Source organism: Ostrea edulis, chromosome 9 (genome assembly GCF_947568905.1).
Source record: "Ostrea edulis chromosome 9, xbOstEdul1.1, whole genome shotgun sequence".
Lineage (NCBI taxonomy): Eukaryota > Metazoa > Mollusca > Bivalvia > Ostreida > Ostreidae > Ostrea > Ostrea edulis.
Genome location: NC_079172.1, coordinates 27,958,425 through 27,978,670, shown reverse-complemented (window position 1 = coordinate 27,978,670; position 20,246 = coordinate 27,958,425).

Here is a 20,246-nt window from a genome sequence, read left to right as displayed (position 1 = left end):
TTATCTATGGAAAATATAAACTTTTTCAAAATCAATAGTTTACCATTTTTTTTTTATTTTATGCAGCAAATAAAATTCCTCTGAAAGATATATTTTTATCATGCGCAAGGTTTAATTTGATAAAGATTTTTGCGAAAACCTATGACATCACACGAGGATCGATTACCATTAAGTATTGATCTAAGTATGTGGTACTTCTCACGTCTAAACGGGGCGTGAAACAGACAATGAATCAATCAATCTTTATTGATTTCTACCAGACAGTGTACTGTGTTAATCTGACTGAAATGTGACTGAAATGAAGAACGGTAATTAAAAATTTCGAATATTTGTCCCTGTCTTCATTTTGCATTGAAAAATGAAACAAATGAATACCACTTTAGATTGAAATGGAAAGACCACATTCAGGTAAGATTTGAAAGATACAATCACTGTTCGGTATCATCTCCTTTCATTCATTGTACCAACAGCACGTAACACTTCTATTTTAGCAGACAACATAATAATGCTCTATACCTTGCAATTGACTAATAGAAAACTGATTTTCTTGAAAATAATAAATTGAATATGTAAATAAACGTTAATAATGGGCGATATAAAATGGGTTTGTTTCAAGGTCATCATTTTCAAGTCATTTATGGACAGTTATATATGTTAGTCTATCTAACGTATGAGTTTAAAATGATTGGGGAACTGTGCCGCTACTGGGGATTATCTCGTGTTGAAATGTCGTGTTGCAATTCTATGGATTGCCAGCAGGCATCCTTTCCCCTAAATATGCCCTAAGAGTGTTTTAAGTATATATCAAAATCTTCCTAAGCATGTCCTAAATGTCATCTTAATGTCATTTGGGTAAAAACTTAAATATTTTCCGTTTAACTTTATTCAAGATACAAAATTTTTATAGTACAATATATAGTTATGTTTTTCATTACGTTTTCAGATATTTGTGGGCTCATTTAGTAACAATATCAAAATACTTAACCTACGGTAGTTGAACAATAGATTCCAACAGAATCTACACTGATCATAGCTAACTTTTGAAATAATTTTCATAAAGAAATAAAAAATAAAATTTTCAATATGTTTGCATTTCAATGTTTTATACATCTGCAGTTTTTTAAAACATCTTTGTTAAATAAATCTTAAGATATAAGTACATGTAATCAAATTTTTGACTCAAGTCTTTTCTCAATTTATGGTCTTAGGGCCTGGACATACCACAGATGGGATAGGTTCTTAGTAAGAGTAAGCATCCCCTGTTGACCGGTCACACCTATTGTGTTCCCTATATCATGATCAGGTAAATGTAGTGATCCGTAATCAAAATAATATATAAAGAACGACCTGACAATTCGTATGGAATAGGTAAGACAGCATTTAACCCAATAACACGTTGTATTTGTAAATTAGATCGTTACAACGAGCATAGGAATTGCGAAATGCTGATCTTAAAGCAGACTATTAAAACTGCTGCAACACCAACTTACTTGTCAGTAGCTTCCCTCGTTTTAAGAACTGATAAATCGCTGTAAACTTGAAATAAGATACACCAGTGTTTTCCATATTTGCTTCATTTTTGGATATTTTATTGAACATGGATGTTAACTGCAAACTAACAAACTATTGCTATTGTTATAATTTTTTCATCAATTATCAATTATCAATAAATCTTAGTAATTGTTTAATTGTCCTTTGTTAGTAAATTCTGCTGCGCTATATAAAGGCTTTGTTCTGACCCATAACATAATTGGGGGCTCGTCCGAGATAAGAAACATAAGAAAATGTTCAGGTGTTCGATGCCTTCAAAAAATGTTGAGTTGATACGTTTAGCTGTACACTTCGAGTTAGAGATTAAATCTTCAATACGTAAACAAGATATCAAAGTTACGCTCGCTAAAACACTTGTAGAAGAAAATGTTTTTGAGTTAAACAATTTTCCAAAACAATCATTTGAACCAGCATAATTGTCGGAATTCGAATTTTAGTTAGAATTAGAAAAATTGAAATTTGAAAGGGAAAGAGAAAAAAGAAAAAGCAAATTGAGAAAATGATACTAGAAAATGAAAGAGAAGAGCGTACTGAGAGAGAAAAAGAAAATGACAGAGTAGTAACAGAAAAGGAAAAAGAAAGATAATTTGAGCGAGAAAAAAAAATAGATGTAGAGACTGAAAGAGCAGACAGAGAAAGATAATTTGAATCAGAAAAAATTAAAAATACCAAAAAAAAATCCTGAAATTGTATTTGTCAGAACTGATTTCGATGCAGCTAAAAATATCAGATTAATACCACAATTTCAAGAAATATCAGTGCATCAATATTTGCGGCATTTTTGAGAAAATTTCAGAAAATTTGAAATGGCCGCAAGATGTTTTTCCCACTTTGTTACAAAGTGTTTTGATTTGCAAAGCGATCGATGCTTACTCGGCGCTCTCCATAACGGATGGTTCAGATTATGACAAGGTCGAGGTCGCGATTTTAAAAGCTTATGAATTAGTACACAAAGCGTTAAGACAAAAATTTAGAAAATACAGACAATTTGATTATCAATTATATATAGAGTTTGCTAGAGAATAGTGAATGGTTTATGCTTAAGAGAAAATAGTGACCTTGACAAACCGCAGCCATTTTGTAAATGTAATTAAAAGATTTATATAGAGCCCTATCAACTTTAGTTCTCTAAAGCGTTTTACAAATGTGATAGAAAAGATAATATAAAATCGATGTTCAAATACATATGAATAAAATATCCACAGTGTCAGAATTAAAATGCATAATTATTATCATTAATATATAGCGCCTAATGTAATGATATAATTACCCTAATAACATAAAACAATTTAAAACAACCCTTAGGAATAATTCGAAACATAGAAAGGACAGAAGTATAATAACAAACTACAGTTTAAATATCAACTCAAGAATTTATTATTTTGCTTGTACAGCATTTGGAAATGATAGGAAAGCCTTTGTTTCGTTTTGTTCTGACACTCCTAATGTTCAGGGGTCAAAGTCAAGTTCTGTAAATTCTATGGAGGATTATAAGCCATTTTTGTCTTAGGAATTTGATTCACTCAATGGCTGTAGTGAAGTTAAACCTGATCAGATTTTGAGAGACTTTATTGTTAGATAATGTTTTGCCTTTATCTAAGCAGACTTCTACTAGTAGGTCAGTCTTATTCCAGGGTATTGAGCTAGGCGTCATTAATGTTCCTTTACATAAAATATATCTGAAATCAGATTTATTTACAGGACCAGTTGTCGTCGGTGTTCGACCTACTCTTCCTGTTCAAGGCAGTTCGTTATTGCTAGGCAATGACAACGATTTAGATGTTGGTAATGTCATACCATATCTTATAGTCTGTGAGAAAATCACTTCTAATGTCGCGTCCGATGAAGAAGACGACGACCTATATACAGCCTGTACTGTTACTAGATCGATGACCAGAAGGAAAGAAGTCGAGGTTGATTCTGTTCAACCCCTCAACACAGCTGGTTCATCTTTGAAAATCGACCTTAGTGACACTTTCCTGTTTGACCTTAATGACAGTACACATGAAAACAGACAGCCATATAACAATGAGTCTCCACTGAAAACCAGTGATGATGTTGGTCCCAATATATAGTTAGACCAGGGCCAGGTCACCCTCAGTAGAGAGCAGCTACTGTCCGAGCAAAATAAGGACCCTGATATTATCCAACTCATGCAAAAGGGCACTTCTACCAGAAGAGGCCGCCAAAGCTGGAGATTGTTTCAATACCAACGATGGGATCCTTATGCGAGAGTGGCGACCACCTGATGCACCAACGGATGAGGTATGGCGGGTAGTTCACCAGATAGTGTCCCAGTGATATATCGTAGAGACATCATGAAGTTGGCTCAGGATACACTAATGACAGGTAATTTAGGAGTCAATAAGACTTGTGACCGAATTTTGAGTTATTTTCAATGGCCTAGGTTAAGAAAGGATGTTTCTGAATTTTGCAAGTCTTGTCATTTTTGCCTGATGGTAGATAAACCTATTATTTTATGTTTGGAAAGGTTGTCTTTCCGTTCAAAGTTTTGAATAATCAAATGCCAAATTACCTAAACGTGTTTAGATATACAAGAGATGTGAGTTAATGCCAAACCAGGTCGAAGGATTATATGTCTAATTTAAAGACGGAAGAAAATTGTCCCACGTCAGTTATTTCTACGATGGCTACAAATGTATTACTCACAAAAGGATATCATCAATCAATGTTTCCATACATGAAAGGTAAAGATAAAGAACAGTGATCAATCTCATAACTCCTACAAGCAATACAAAATAGAGAGTTGGGCAAACACGGACACCTGGACACACCAGACGTGGGATCAGGTGCCTAGGAGGAGTAAGCATCCCCTGTAGCTTAAGAATTGCTTCCGGATTTCAAAAATGGTTCCTAATAAATGCCCAATAGATTGAGTGATTGAAGTTAATATATCGAGAAAAACAACGTTAACGTAGACCTATTGTCTGTAAGTTCCTCATATCTAATATATTTCGCGATATCAGAGGGTGATTTTATTCCTTAAACCACAATTTGGAAATCGCTTTTCTATAGTCTGAATTTCTTCCATAAAATCTTTTTCGAGAATTATATATATTCATATTACTCCCTTAACTTAAGAAATGTAATGACTTGTGGGGTATGATTTTATAAAAATATTCTACAAATATCTTAAGTATGATCTAATGATCTAGACATTCAATATTTCATTCGTATTCCTATGTTGTTATAATTCTATGTTATAATCCAATTCTATGTTTAATGTTAAAATCAAAATTTTCAAACATCTGAAAATTCATTTTAAATGTTGGTGATTTTCAGAGTATTGGATAGCTTTTAAAATTGGAGTGAAAAACTCTGGAAATGTATTGATAGCAACCATTCTACACCAAGAGAATACACTAAATAATAATGAGAAAAGAATATCAAACTGTTAACACCTCACTATAAAGAAGAGTGAAAATCATGCCTAATCCCCCTCTCCCTCATTTAGAAAATAAAATAAATCAAAAGTTTTAGTGCTAAAGAGGCATGGTCACAATCTGAACTGAAGTATTCTTTTCCACATTCTAAATATTTGCATCGTTTAACTAATTGGTATCTCTTATGGTCAGCAAAATTTGAATGCCAGTTGTCGAGTTACAATTGAGATACAGTAATCAGAATTCTTTGTTATGCAAATAAGGCTCATGCCATGGTTTTTTTTTACATATAGATTGCTTAATAGAAAATATCATGTTTAAAACAAAATGAGATGTGACAAACACCGGAAACTGTTTAGCTATTTTCACAATTTAACTTGTAATTGAAAAATCTATTAACTTAACCCTTTCTCCACCGGCACCTTTTAGAGGTTTTTAAAGACTAAATGACAATATTTTAACATCGATTTAAATCTGCATGTATCACGATTTGGGGTTGGCAGTTGATATATAATTTTGTTATGAATTGGACAGAGAACAATTTCTTATAAAGTTTGTCAAGGCATCCCATGACCTCAAAGAGGTCTACGGGGTCAAAGGTCAAATAAGTGCACATTTTTGCAATCTTTTTTCTCTGAAATATATATATATATATATTACGACCCCTCTCACTAGATTAGAGTCAAAAATAGGAAATTCTAAATGTATGATCTGCTTTGCCTTTTAAAATACTACAAAAACACCACAATCAAATTGATCAATTTTATTGACAAACAAATATTTGTGGTTGCTAAGTAACAACACTCGTAGTACAATTTTGACCATAATTTGCCTTTCTGCATCTATTCGACACAATATAAACATAATTACATTTCATGATGATTAGTAGATGTCACATTATTTCAAAAATAATCTTTAAATAGATCTCAATCATTTTAAAAGGTTTTTTTTAACAAAAAATATGATGAAGAGAATTAAGGTCAAAGGTCATAAAATGGAAACTTCGTACTTTATATACATATCCATAATTTTCTAATGATATGACGTTTTGCCATTATGTTCCACTAATTAGAATAAATATTGAAACATTAAAACAAAGATCTTAATTGTTAATCTAAAATAATTTAATTTTTTGTATTGAAATATATTTGGTGGCTAAGCAACAACACCTTCTCAAATGTTATCAAAAAGTACTAACCGTTTTTCCTCCCCAAGTTCAATGTATACGAATGTTCAATTACTTACTTTCAATCACTAGATTTAAATGTATTTGCATTATACTTAACAAAAATGTTCTTATATTCAACCTCTTAAAACCTATTTATGGACGTCATTCTTGATAGACTGTACCAGGTTGTTCCGATAGCGGCATGCGTTGACCAATATCTGTCTATCGACTGGAGCATCACGGCAGACATGTGTAAGATAATGCACAAAAATCTAGGGGGAAAGTATTTTTTAATACTTGGCCCTAAATACTAATGTATTGTCAGAACTTTTGAATACTCAATTGTCTCTGTAAATGTGTTCTATATTCAAGGCCCTCTGAAAATTATGCATTTGATTACTTATGAAATTTTATCAGAGGTAATTGTAGTACACATTTAATAAATGTGTTAGATGCACAGCCAGATTAATTTTAATAAGGCTTATCTTTTTATTTATATTATGCATTTTATTATTTGTTTTAAACTGGAAATCACTGTCACAATATCGGTTTTTTTAAAACTAATAATACATGTACAGTTCCTCTTCAGTGAGAGGCTGCGAACTTCCTTGGGAAGCATATGACAATCCTTTCCCGTAGATATGACCATCTCCGCATAATGATTGGTGGCAATAAAGATGGAGAAAACCACATCTTCTGTCAAAAACAGCTTCATAAAATCTGCAGTTCTCTGAATAATCGGGTCCCATATCTGAAAGGAAATTGCAAATAAAATCACTATTGGCCACCACACCTTATTTGTCAGCATTTAGAAAACTTGTCATACCTTATAATTAGAAACAGAATAATGATTTTCCATGATTTATCTCTTTTTATATGTATGTGATACCTAATAATGCAGTAAAAACAGTAAAATGGTATATGCAAATCAGTGTACCATAACGTCATGGTTCCATTTGTGAATGTATTATCTGGATTTATTTGAATGCTAACCAAAATGTATACCAATTTAACCCTATAATCAACCTCTCAGAGTCATACCAACTGAATGCTAGGTTGTTACAGTTCTTAGATCAGGTGTCCCTGTGTCCTCCACATCAGCATCCTTCCAATGCATGTCTCGATTTGCCAGTAGACTGTCCCTAGCGGATGATAACTGGGAACGTCCCACTAAATATTGGGATGTCAATACCCGTTTTAAAGATGAAAAGAAATTACAATTAAGAATTGTTGGTTTATGTTTTAAAGCAAAATATAAGTATGATGGTAGCAAGGGACAGTTTCGCACTCCAATACAGCTCAAATAAATTTGTAAAGCGTTTTCAGACCCATTTTCATAATTTTTCGGTTAAGTCTAAGTTTTAATTACTGGAAATTTGGATTATCTCCCTTTACAAAATTGGTTTATTTTTCATATTTACATTTTGTGTCTGTTAAAATTATATGACATTGTTAATAATACTTTTGGGAATTTCAAACAAATTATTAAACGTCACAAAGGTGGCAACACACGACAAACTGTTCTTCAGGCTTTTTATTCATTAGAGGAGGATAAGATATGGTGATTTTATTGATGAGAGGATTTTGGAAAGAAAGAAGCAAATTAATGGGTTACTGGACAATAAAAAGACTTATTGCATTAATATAAATTTATTTAAAGATAGAGATGTCCTGTATTTGAAGTTACATTTGGTAAGGGATTGCATACATGTGTTAGAAACGAATGGAATATTTTATTATACATTGCGAATGTAGCAGAGTGCGTAATGAAAGAAAAGATATGCATCATGAGTCAGCATTATTCCTAGCATATACATGGGGGCAAATACTGAAGAAATTCAGGTTAAAACCTACAGGGTCCAGCGAAAATACTGCAACTGTAAGGGTAGGTGAATGACTTCAGGTATAAAAGTAGAATTAAATTGGTTCTTCATGGTACACAGTGTCTAAATCCCTTGCATGGTACTCTGATGGGGTGTGGATTTAGTCAAAATTAGAGAAATTCTAGGCAAGAAGGGGACACATGCCCATCAGCTCATAGCATACCAGTACCAGCATGTATGGTTCACATGTAATTTATGGTCATAAGCTACTAAGTGTATATACAATATATGCATTTGGATAAAAGAGAAACCGCAATTTTTTCCTGTCTAGTCGGCCTATGTGGCTACAACAACTTACATGTACATGTTTATACTAAATGCATGATCGTTTGAGTCATCCTGCAACAGGAGATCCAGGACATCTTCTTCTGATACCAGGTTGTTTTAAAGATGCAAAATACAAGCGTTCGCTGTGACAGTCATGTGCAGTGAAGCTGTGTTGTTTTCGTTGAAACGGAAACACGTATGTTCCTCGTGCACACTTTCAGATAACCAGCGGGGCCTGCGATCCGGATCACGAAAAAATGAAAGTATATAAGCTATATGCGAATTTTAATTTTCTTTGTTTGGCAGTAAAAAAATATTACTATTACTATTTTCAAATAAAATAACGTTTATATCTGAATTTGAAGTATTTTATTTATCTTTTTAAAAAATTTACTCTGTCGATGTAACATGTTTTATAAAGTTACAAGTAGGTTGTGTAACTGTTATATACCATTAATGGTTCTATGCTTTTTATAAAAAAGCAGAGAATACCTGGCAGACTATTTCATACATATATGTATATTCTGTTAGTGTATCAAAAGGTACTGAATTTACTAATAGAGGACAATACAAATAGTTTTCACTACTTTCTTGTGACACGCGTCGATTGCTTTTAGCGACGATGTTTTGTCGCTAATTTTAAAGAAAACCGCGCAGCATGTCCCAATTTCATCTTATCGTAATATAAAAACTAAGGAGAATTAGAACATGAATAATGGCCCATCAATAAGGTAAAATATAGGTAAAACGCCGATCTGTTTAAACATTGAGAAATAAAGTCGTAAGAAAACGTACATACATGTATATGCTTTTCAAAAATATAGAAAAATATTGAATTCATACCGAAAATAAAAAAAAATCATATCGAGGGGGGAAATGACCTTGCGACAAAGCATTGCGTCATATTTAGACGAAGCCATCTTTCGCTTTAAATGCTTTTTTATCTAATGGCTTTATTTACTTAATTGATTTTTACATAGGTAAAAAATAGAGAAAATTTCCAAAAATATGATATATAGATCATATATCTTATGGCCGTAGTTTCAAAGATTTAGAGGTACTTCTTTTGCGTAGTCCTGTGTTTATGCACCACCGGTCAAATTGACCGGTGCGGTAGAGAAAGGGTTAAACCAATTGTTTTACGTACATTTAACCTACGTAAACATAAACGGGCCTCCGTGGCTGAGTGGTTAGAGCATCGCGCTCAAAATCACACAACCTTTCACCTCTAGTCGGTGCGGGTTCGAATCCCGCTCGCGCCGGTAAGTGAGAAAGTTTCCGGGTTTAGTTTCGGAAAGTCGGTGGTCTCTTCCCAGGTAAACTGTGTCTGGGTTCTCTCTTCCACCAATAAAACCTGGGCGCGACCAGCTAACTGAAAAATGGTTGAATGTGGCGGAAAACACCAATCAATCAATCAGTCAACATAACAGAGCTTTAAGAATTGTGGGCTCTGTATCTCTCTTGTAAAGCGACAACTGACATAACATGTTTGCTGACCGATGCCGGTAAACCTTAGTTCATTAATAGGACTGGCAAAGTAAAATTAGAAAATTTTTAGACATCGACATTCTGTTGAACAAAAAAGTTTCTGACTACACGTGCAACATGTGACCTTGCGATGTCTTGCTGCAGAGTGATGTGATTTTGCTGTCTCTGTACGAAAGGTTTCACATAGCGCTGAATAATTTCGCCTCAATAGCGTACGTCTGTGAGATTTACATTGACAATTTTAATGGGGTCCTTCCATGTGCTGTTATTCCACCCTACACCATAACGCTACCTCCACCGAATTGTCGACGTTGCACAACACAAGCGTCCTGGTACCGCTCCCCAACGCGACGATACACTCTACAACGACCGTCACTGTTATCCAAATGAAATCTGGATTCACCAGTGAACAGAATTTTGGCCAAGTCCTGTATTCTGAATCGCAGATGTCGTCTGCACCACACTAGTCTAGCGATACAATGACGTTGAAGCAGTATTGGGCACACCGCTTGACGTCTTGGTCTGATGTTGTGTTCGCGCAGACGATTACGCACAGTTCTTCAACTGATTGGTCGAAGTCCAGGTATGCTACAAGCAGTCAAACTTCCTGTCTAGAAATGGTTTCTCAGGTGCACAAGTCAAATGTGGTTGTCCTGTCGACACGACGTCACACGAGGATGCCCAGAACGTAGTCGATCCTGAGTGTTATCAGATTGTTGGAAACGTCTCCATAATGACTGGATGGTGTTCTGATGAACTCCAAAGTGTCTTGCTACGATATTTTGGGCCATTCCAGCTTGAAGCATCCCAACAGCACGATTACGTTTGTTTTCGCTGAGTCGTGGCATGACAGAAGGTAATTTTGTCAAAACTAAAGTACTTTTCTTAACAAATAGTGTCCAAACAAACCTTTTTACACCTCTTACTCCAAACAGTATTGGCCATTAAAACTCGTGCGTACCAACACTTCAACAAACAACATGTGTTCACTACCATGAAAACGTCCGTGCATCTGAGTCGGGTAATATCAGATATTGTTCAAAAACATCACCTTTATGGATTGTTTAGATTTTATAAATATAAACAGTAAATATAGAAAAATTATTCTAAATTTTTTAGTGCACAGTTTCTTTTTTTCCGCAACTAATGTTGGTTTCCACTTTCATCTCAGAATTGAGACTTGACTCTTGGTACAAACTGGTCTTTGAAAACTAGAAAATCATGAAAGTTTAGAATTTGGATCATCCTTGAAATAAATTAAACGTAAGACTTATTGTGAAAAAGTGTCAAATTCTGTTGAGATGACTTCATTGTGGCTAGTTGATGGACTTGTAACGCTTTAAGAAGATTTCCAAAGTCTTAAGTATACCACATACACAATTCTATTACACTTCAGTTATATATTAATACATTTTAGCAGAGTGTCTTAATTCTATCCATTAAGTGGAAATGTCTCATTCAGAATCTGCAAACAAGACCAAATACTTAAACAGACATAATATCTGCTTGGGGAAATTCAGATTGTGATGTCTGGATAATTATTGATACACGTGCTATGGGCATAGAAGTGGTCATTCAGGGGTTTTATTCGCTTGTATGGACCTCCACAAATGACAAGAGACATCCCTCGTTTTGGAAGGGATTGTATTCCATCATGTGCAATATAATTATTGCTACACAATTCATATAATGTACACGACATTGATTTTGATGTAAAACTAAAGTGTCATTCATAATACCAGATGGAGAGAACTTTCTGTCATGAAGTCATTGTTGATATACTCTGAAGTAGATAAAATTCACTAGCAAATGGATTGTTGATTAGTTGTTTGTTTGTTTTACAAAGCATTCAAATGTGGTAATTGCCAGATGTTACCATTAGAAAAAAGTTTGAAAATTGAATCCAAACATATGGATGAACTAGAGTCAGATTCTGATGCAAAACATTTTGGAAAATTCGAATCCAATAAATTTGGAAGTGACTTTCTCATGTACTGTCTCAAAGATTTAGTTAAAATTGATAAGAACTATACCTGCACTCATCCATGTTATCTAGTAAATCTACATGCAGAAAATTCCTTATTTTCATTTTTTTTTAAATATCTATTTAAAAAAAGCTATAAACTTATTAGATATATTTTATGAGATATAAACATCATAACATACAGTTATTATGTGTATATGAAAAGTATTTTATTGACATGGTTGATTGTTAGAGAAGTATTTGATCTCAAAGAATGTAGATACAGTAAAAATAAACATGACGAAGTTCTATAGAGTTATCCATATGTCCTTTTACACTTCTCCCATTCAAAATGTTTCTGTAGTAATACATAGTGCAAGGATCACATTCACTTCCTGTGTCGTGAGTCAGTTTGTGAACAGCGTCAGCCTAAAATACAAAGAGAATTGTCATTTTTTTTTTACACTAGAGGTATCTAATACATGCAAGGTGAAGATAACGAACAGTGATCAATCTCATAACTCCTACAAGCAATACAAAATAGATAGTTGGGCAAACACAGACCCCTGGACACACCAGAGGCGGGATCAGGTGCCTAGGAGGAGTAAGAATCCCCTGTTGACCGGTCACACCCGCCGTGAGCCCCATATCCTGATCAGGTAAACGGAGTTATCCGCAGTCAAAATCAGTGTGCCAAGAACGGCTTAACAATCGGTATGAAACACGTCAGACAGCATTTGACCCAATGCGAGGTTGTATTGACGAACTAGATCGTTATAACGACCATAGAATTTGCGAAATGCTGACCTAAATCGAGACTGTTGAAATCCCTGTACCATCAACTTGTTTGTCATTATACACTTGAATACAGTTTTACCCTTAACAAATTTCCTTTGATATATTCCAAATTTGATATTTCTATTAGACACCTAAATACCGAAAGTTCATCTGTCACCATTATCAAATGGAAATGGCCTTGAACAATGACAGAATAAAGGAAGAATCTAAGAAAAAATATTAGATTCAACTTCAAATCCATTATTTTGGTTGAGTGCTACATTATTCTTCTGGAATGGAGAGTATTAGTTGATTAACTAGTGTTGTTCTGCTGAGTTCAATTTTATCATTTTTATGTATAAAATCACTCTAATACTCTTCTGTTACTAAAGAGCTTTTAAAAATCATTTTCAATTTAAAATACAAAGGCATTGACAGGATTCAAACCAAAGACCTTTCACATGGTAGTCATAAACTCTAGCTATCTACTGAGGTTGATGGAAATTGTTGGATAAAACACACTCAAAATGAAGTATTGCGTATACCATGTTTGACTGCAATTTTACATTTTAGAAAAAAAACCTTAATCTAATGAGAAAATTATAGTTAAATTCAAACGGGGGATAAGTGCAAGTGCAAGTAGTTCGAAATCCGTGTACCTCTCCATTACTTTTACAAGGACTATATCGGAGTGTCCATACATAGTTATCAGGTATTCATATACGGGTACATTCAGAAATCCTCCATAAAACACTGGCTTTATCATATGTTCTGTCTTTCATTGGAACACATTTTTTCTTTTCATTCGTTGAACAGTTTCTTTTGTTTTATTCTCATCACAATTAAATAGTCCAGAGGTATACTGAAATGAAGAATGATAATCAGTAACGATATACAGCCATATTTCACCAAGAAAGGGAGTTACAGTACATGCATTGAAAGCCTATAAAAGTTGGTGGGGGTGCAGACAAGTTTACTTTGTATTTTAAATAATGGGTTGGCAAAGTGGTTTTCTCGACCCCGCACCCACTGAGTGCCATGTATAGCACTAAGAGTGTACCACTGCTAGAAAGTGGGACTCTCCTGACCCTTTGATGGATCTTTCACTGACCAGTATTCATTACCATTTGATACAATGTTGCTGAATAGAAATCGGAAAATCTTTTTTGTTTTTGTTCAAATTAATCAGAATGATGTAAATATTTCCAAATTATTTTCTTTACTTAGTACATGTAGTTTCAAGAATCAAGATACAGTCAATTAAATTTCATTTTATTGAAAATGGGAAATACCTGCCCACTCCTCATAATTTAAAGATGAAATTGAGTTTACTATGACCGAGAAATTTATTATTGTACTTACATCCATGAAAACATGCAACTGTAACTTTGACAACAAATGCATGTGATTAATTTGATTGTGAATTGTTAGTTGTATGTTTTTTAGTATCCCTCTCAAGAATATTCACTCGTAAAGACGTCACCATTGCCGGTGAAGGACTGCAAAATTTAAACACCTGTTTAATACAGTTTACTTACGTACCATAATTTGATGATTAAGCTGTACAATATTTAGTTTACAGAATCTATAACATAGACATATAGGTGTTATTTAAAGGCTTTAATTTCTAATTCCATTGTTCAATCTGTCTAAACAAGATTATGAATAACCAAAATGATAACTAACCTCTAGTAATTGCAGACTCACGGTTGTCGTATTTTTCTTGAGGCTGTATGAGGTTAATCCTGGTGTTTATAACTTGAATTTCCTTCTGCTTTCTTCACACTGTTGATATGTCATTTATTTCCCTTCTGCATTTGATTATTTCTTACCGAAACATTTCACACACAAGTGACGTGTATTGCTGATTCGTCTGTCATTTTCAATCTGAACAATTTCTCGATCAGAACGTTACCCTCGCCACCCCTCTCTTTCACAAAACAAGAAAACATTAATCATAATGCATCCTCGTTGTTACCCTTTGTTGTGCTATCAGCGAAACTAAGGCGTGACCATATTCTTTTTTATTTACTCGGATTTATTGGGACGCTTTAGAAAAGGTATGTTGTTTCGAGAGATCGAGACGACACCGAAAATTTCTTAGGCGACGTTCTGATTGGATAACATCATAGGTCATCCTGAGGTGACCCCTAACGCGGAGTTGTTAGATCCTAGTATAGCAATAGTAGATGAGCGGATCATAGGATCTAGTTTTAATTAGATTGAAGTCTACTGCTTATCATCCTTAGTCTCAGGGGGCATTTGAATGCTTGCATCAAACCCTTGGAACTATAATGAAAACATACTCTTATCAATATGATAAAGACAGGCATGAAGGGGTTTACCTTGTTGTTGTTTGTTTGCTGCAAGAGAAGCAGTTCAAGAGTATCTAGGATTCAGTCCCTTTGAATAAGTGTTTGGCCATACAGTTAGAGGTCCTTTGAAATTGCTGAAAGAAAAATGGCTAACTGAAACTAGTGTTTTTAATCTTTAGACTATCTATCAAATTTAAAAGAGAGACTTTATAATGCTTGTAAATTAGCACTCAAGAGTTCTCAAGCTAAAATGAAAGTTTGGTATGTCGAAGGTGCTGGGAACAGGGTTTTTAAACCAGGTGATAAGGTTCTTGTATTTTATTTTCCTGTTCCTGGTCATCCTTTGCAGGCCAGGTATTATGGTCCTTGTGAAATTGAAAGCAAGCTTAGTGATGTGAACTTTATACTTAAGACACCTAGTCGACGTAAAGAAAAACGAGTGTGTCACATTAACATGTTGAACGAGTATTTTGATAGATGTGACCGAAATTCTGTAAAATCAATTTCCACTTTAACCAATGTTAAAGCATTACAAAATTGTACTGAGAATAAAACCAATGTAGAATATTTTGAAAAAGACTTTTAAACATCTCTGAAATTTTTGCAAATCTGGATAACAAACTTGGACATTTGAATATTCATATTTACAAATTCAACGTCTTATGGCTAATTATCCTTCAACCTTCTTGGATGTTCCACAAAAGACAAATGCCGCTTCTCATGATGTTAAAGTTGGTGAAGCTTTGCCCATCAAGCAGCATCCCCATCGTTTTAAATCCATTAAAATTACAGTACTTAAGAGCAGAAGTGCAGTATATGCTGAACAATAACATTATCGAAACAAGTAAAAGTGACTGGAGCTCACCATGCATTCTCGTACCTTAACTTGATGGTACCTACCGATTATGTACTGATTTCAGAAAACTGAATTCTGTCACGAAAACAGACTCTTATCCGATTCCTAGAATTGATGACTGTATTGACAAAATTGGAAATGCCAAATTTGTGAGTAAATTTGACCTGTTAAAAGGTTTACTGGCAAGTGGCATTGACTGAAAGAGCCAAACAAATTTCTGCATGTGTGACTCCTGATGTCCTTTTTCAATACAAAGTGATGTCGTTTGGTATTAAAAATGTTCCAGCGACCTTTCAGTGGAAAATTCATTCCCTTCTTTATTACCTTCAAAGATGTGAAGCATACATTAATGAAATGCTATCATCTACAACGACACATGGGAGGAACATCTCCAAATCATGCGTGCATTCTTCAACATTCTGTCAAAAGCAAATTTAAAGACCCAACAAAAATACCGTATTTTAAATTTGTAAAGAGGGCTACATTTGTATGGACAAAGGACTAAGACGAATCAGTTTGTAAAATCAAATATGTTGTTATGAGTACTCTACTTCTCTCAGCTCCAGATTTTTTCTAAGCAAAGTAAGCTTACTGTAGATGCTAGTAATATAGGAATCAGTGCTACTTTGTTGTATTTCAAGAACATAGTGACAATGTAGAAGGAGTTGTTTCTTATTTTCCAAGCAAGCTTACAAAATTTCAACATAATTATTCGACCATTGAAAAAGAGTGTGTTGCTTTATCATTAGCTTTGCAACATTTTGGCATTTATTTGAATGTTATTGTGCATCCAATTCTTTATTTACGGATCACAACTCTCATTTGTTGCATAAAATATCAAACAAGAATCAAAGACTCACAAGATGGAGTTTATTATTGAAAAAGTATGATATTGATATCAAAGGAAAAGGGCGTGTTACGGCAGATGCCTCATCAAGAGTGTCTTGAGTATGTTTTCTGATTTTGTTGTTGCTTTGATTGATGTACATTTTATATTTGAGTTTTCATTGTCATTTAATCTTTTATAACGGGGAGGTGCTGTGTATCTTAATATTTGCATTAAAATGGCCTAGATAGTTCTAGAAAAATATGTTTACTTGTCATTAACACCTGTGACCTAGGTTGGTCAAGGCTTCATGTTCTTTTTTGAGAAAGATGACGTAATTGATGCATCATTGTCTCTCAAGATTGTACTAGAAAATTCAAGCCTAGTATACATGTATATACATTAAAATTGTTAGGATTAAAAAAGCTCTGGTTAGACACTTTGTATACACTCTGGATTATTATACTGGAATTACTACTTTTGAGTTTGTAGATTCTGTTTGGATTATTGTTCAACTACCTTAAGTTAGTAGTTTGCTATTTTTACAATTTTTCTATCAATTTTTAATTGTAATTAAATCCTATTAATTGTTTAATTGCATTTTGTTAGTAAATTCTGCTGCGCTATATAAAGGATTTTTCTGCCCCATAACAGAATCACATTAAAATTGGAGCTCCAGTGTCGAGGCAGGTGTTTGGACGTTATTTGAACCGCCACTGCTACGGTCCTGAATGTTAAGCATATATGATATTTCTGAAATCTTAATGTGAGCAACAATTTCTCAATAGGACGTAAAACAAATAGAGATTGAATCAAACAATCTTTATTGGTTTTTACCAGAAAATGTGATGTATTAATGTGACTGAAATAAAGAATGATGGTAAAAAGTTATGAATAGTTGTCCTGGTCGTGATTTTGCATTGGAAAATGAAAAGAAATGAATGTTACATCCAATCATAATTGAATGACAACATTCGGGTAAAGTTTGAAAGATACATTCATTGCATTAACAGAGGATTCTTACTCCTCCAAGGCACCTGATCCCACCTCTGGTGTGTCTAGGGGTCTCTTTTTACCCAACTATTTATTTTGTATTGGTTATAGGAGCTATGATATTGATAACTGTTCGTTATCTTCACCTTTCATCAACAACATGCAACTCTTGTATTTAGCTGTAAACATTGTTTAATACACGTATCATTAGGTGACTATTATTGTAGCTAACCAATAACCTATAACCCAGAAGACAACGTGTGCTCTAAACGTGAGCGATTGATTTATACAAAACTGAATCTTTTATTCTAAAAATTAAATATGGTAATTGATAAACATTAATAAGGAGCGATGTAGAAAGGGTTTGATCCAAGATTATCATTTCCAAGGCATAGTCTATCTAACGCATAAATTACTACACATTATCAGGAAAAGTGATTTTAAAATCATGGAAAAGCCGCGCTGCTACTGGGAGTTATCTTGCTTCTATTGTGTTGATACTTTGTGGATTGCCAGTGGGTATGATCTTTCCTTCATGTGTTTTAAGAACATACAAGTCTTCCGAAGTAGGTCTTGAATGTCATCGTAATATCATTTTTGTAAAAGTTCAAAGATTTTCATCTAACTTTGTTCAAGAAACATACTTTTACAAGTGAAACAAATTGTCATATTTTTCAATACTTTTCTACATATTAGTAGTATCCATGGGTTCATTTTCATTTGAAGGCTTATGTTCATAGAAAACTATTGAATTAATACGTGTTTTACGATATCTAACCAGGATTTCTCTTTTGTAGCTAAGGTTTTTGAATACATTTGTCTGTTGTGTTTCCGTGTTGCTGATTTGGAGTTCTTCCACTGCATTTTGAAAATGCTCAACGAGTGACTGATTAGTTGATTCCACAGTTCGCAGTGAGACATAACAATCCAAATCTATATTAAAATTAACCTAGAGTAACTCAAGGTAATGCTCACTGCTAAGGGTTCTATGCGTTGTTTATCTGTATTTCGTAGATAATTGTTTCTTTTCCACAAACGACGAACCCATTTTCTTCTTATCGTTCCTGTCACCCAACTTGCATGCACGTGATTTTAAAACTCGTGTTCACTTTTGAAACTTACAACTACTTCCCTGAGAAGAGAATACACCCTGTCTTAAGTTTTATACAATCAGAATACTGCTGCATAAAAAACAAGTAAAGCAATTTCGTCTTTAATTGATTGATTGTATATTGTTTAACGTCAATCTCGATAATCTTTTACTCACATGTGGAGATGTCACAATTACCAGTGAAGGCCTTACGTCCTTTGAGCAAGGGAATTTTCTATCGTGCCTCATTTGTTGTAACATGGTACCTCGATTTTTGCAACCTCATCCGAAGGACTGCCCCATTTAGTCACCTCCTACAACAAGCAAGGGATACTGAGGACCTATTCTAACCCGGATCCCCACGATATTTTTTCATCTAGAAAGCCAGGTATATTTTGCAATATACAATTCTTGAAATACTTGTGAAAACACGAATTAGCTATCAAAATATGCACTATGACACAAGCTAATCTTAATTTGATGGAGATGTTCCAATACTAAGTCTGAAAATAAATAGGAAGGTCATGATCGAGAAAATTATGTGAATTGGTGAACAGAACTTTTTTTCCAGTATAGAATTGTTACGACTCAAATTGACTACAGAACAAATTTATCTTGTAGTTGATTCCACAGTGAATTTATGAATATTTTAAAAAGGTAAAATAGTGGCAATTTCTCGATTAGATCCACTTTGTCAATGATTTCAAAATATTTTTTGTGTTCCTTCTCCATCAGATACTAACGAAGTGTCCTCGCCACCCTTTTCCTCGATTTCGTGCTACTTTTAGTATCAAATTCAGTTTGTAAATTAATATTCAATGAGTCGTGTAAATCTTTCATCCGTAACCATATCATTGATGCTGTAGTTTAGAGAATTTTAACGTGATAATGTGGGACTGCTTTTATTTTCTGATTTGTGTAGCAGATCTTTCGCTACTATTTCTGTTTGTTTCATGTCACGCTCATACGCGGTATGTGTTTCATAGTTTGGTTTGATGTTTACACGTAATTGATTGTGACTGTATTATATTAAATATCTAAAATTGATCTGTCTCATCGTATCGGTCACTGACAATCAAGTATTACTTGGACAGTATTTGAATTATACAACATTAATATAAATAATAGGCAGCAATAGATTTCTGTATCACGGAATATATTGAGGGAGAGGATCATATAGGTCAAATATGCACATATATTTCTTTTTTCATTACAATCGAGAGTAACAGAGAAAATGACATTGCGAGGTATTACTATTTACAATTACCTCCACGTTCGAAATTCTTCTTAGTGAAGATGTTACATTTATTATTCGAGCATGAAAGGCGAAGGTAACGGACAGCGATCTATCTGACAACTGGATTAGAGTGAATATGATTGGACTACGAAATGCATTTGTTTCAAGACAAGCTATTCGACGTATAACACAGAGCGAAACCCCATTAAAAGCAATATTCACACTAAATATCGAATTAAAGGATATTCAGCAAGGGTACATAGAAGAGTGCTATAGAGTTTACTTAGCTACACACCGTCGGTTACAACCAAAACAGAGTTACAGAAGTTGACGTCAATGGGATGGTACATATGTGATCGATGTAACATTTGTTGTGAGGAGAAAACAGGAAGAATGGCCATGACCTAGATTTTATTACGAGGCATATT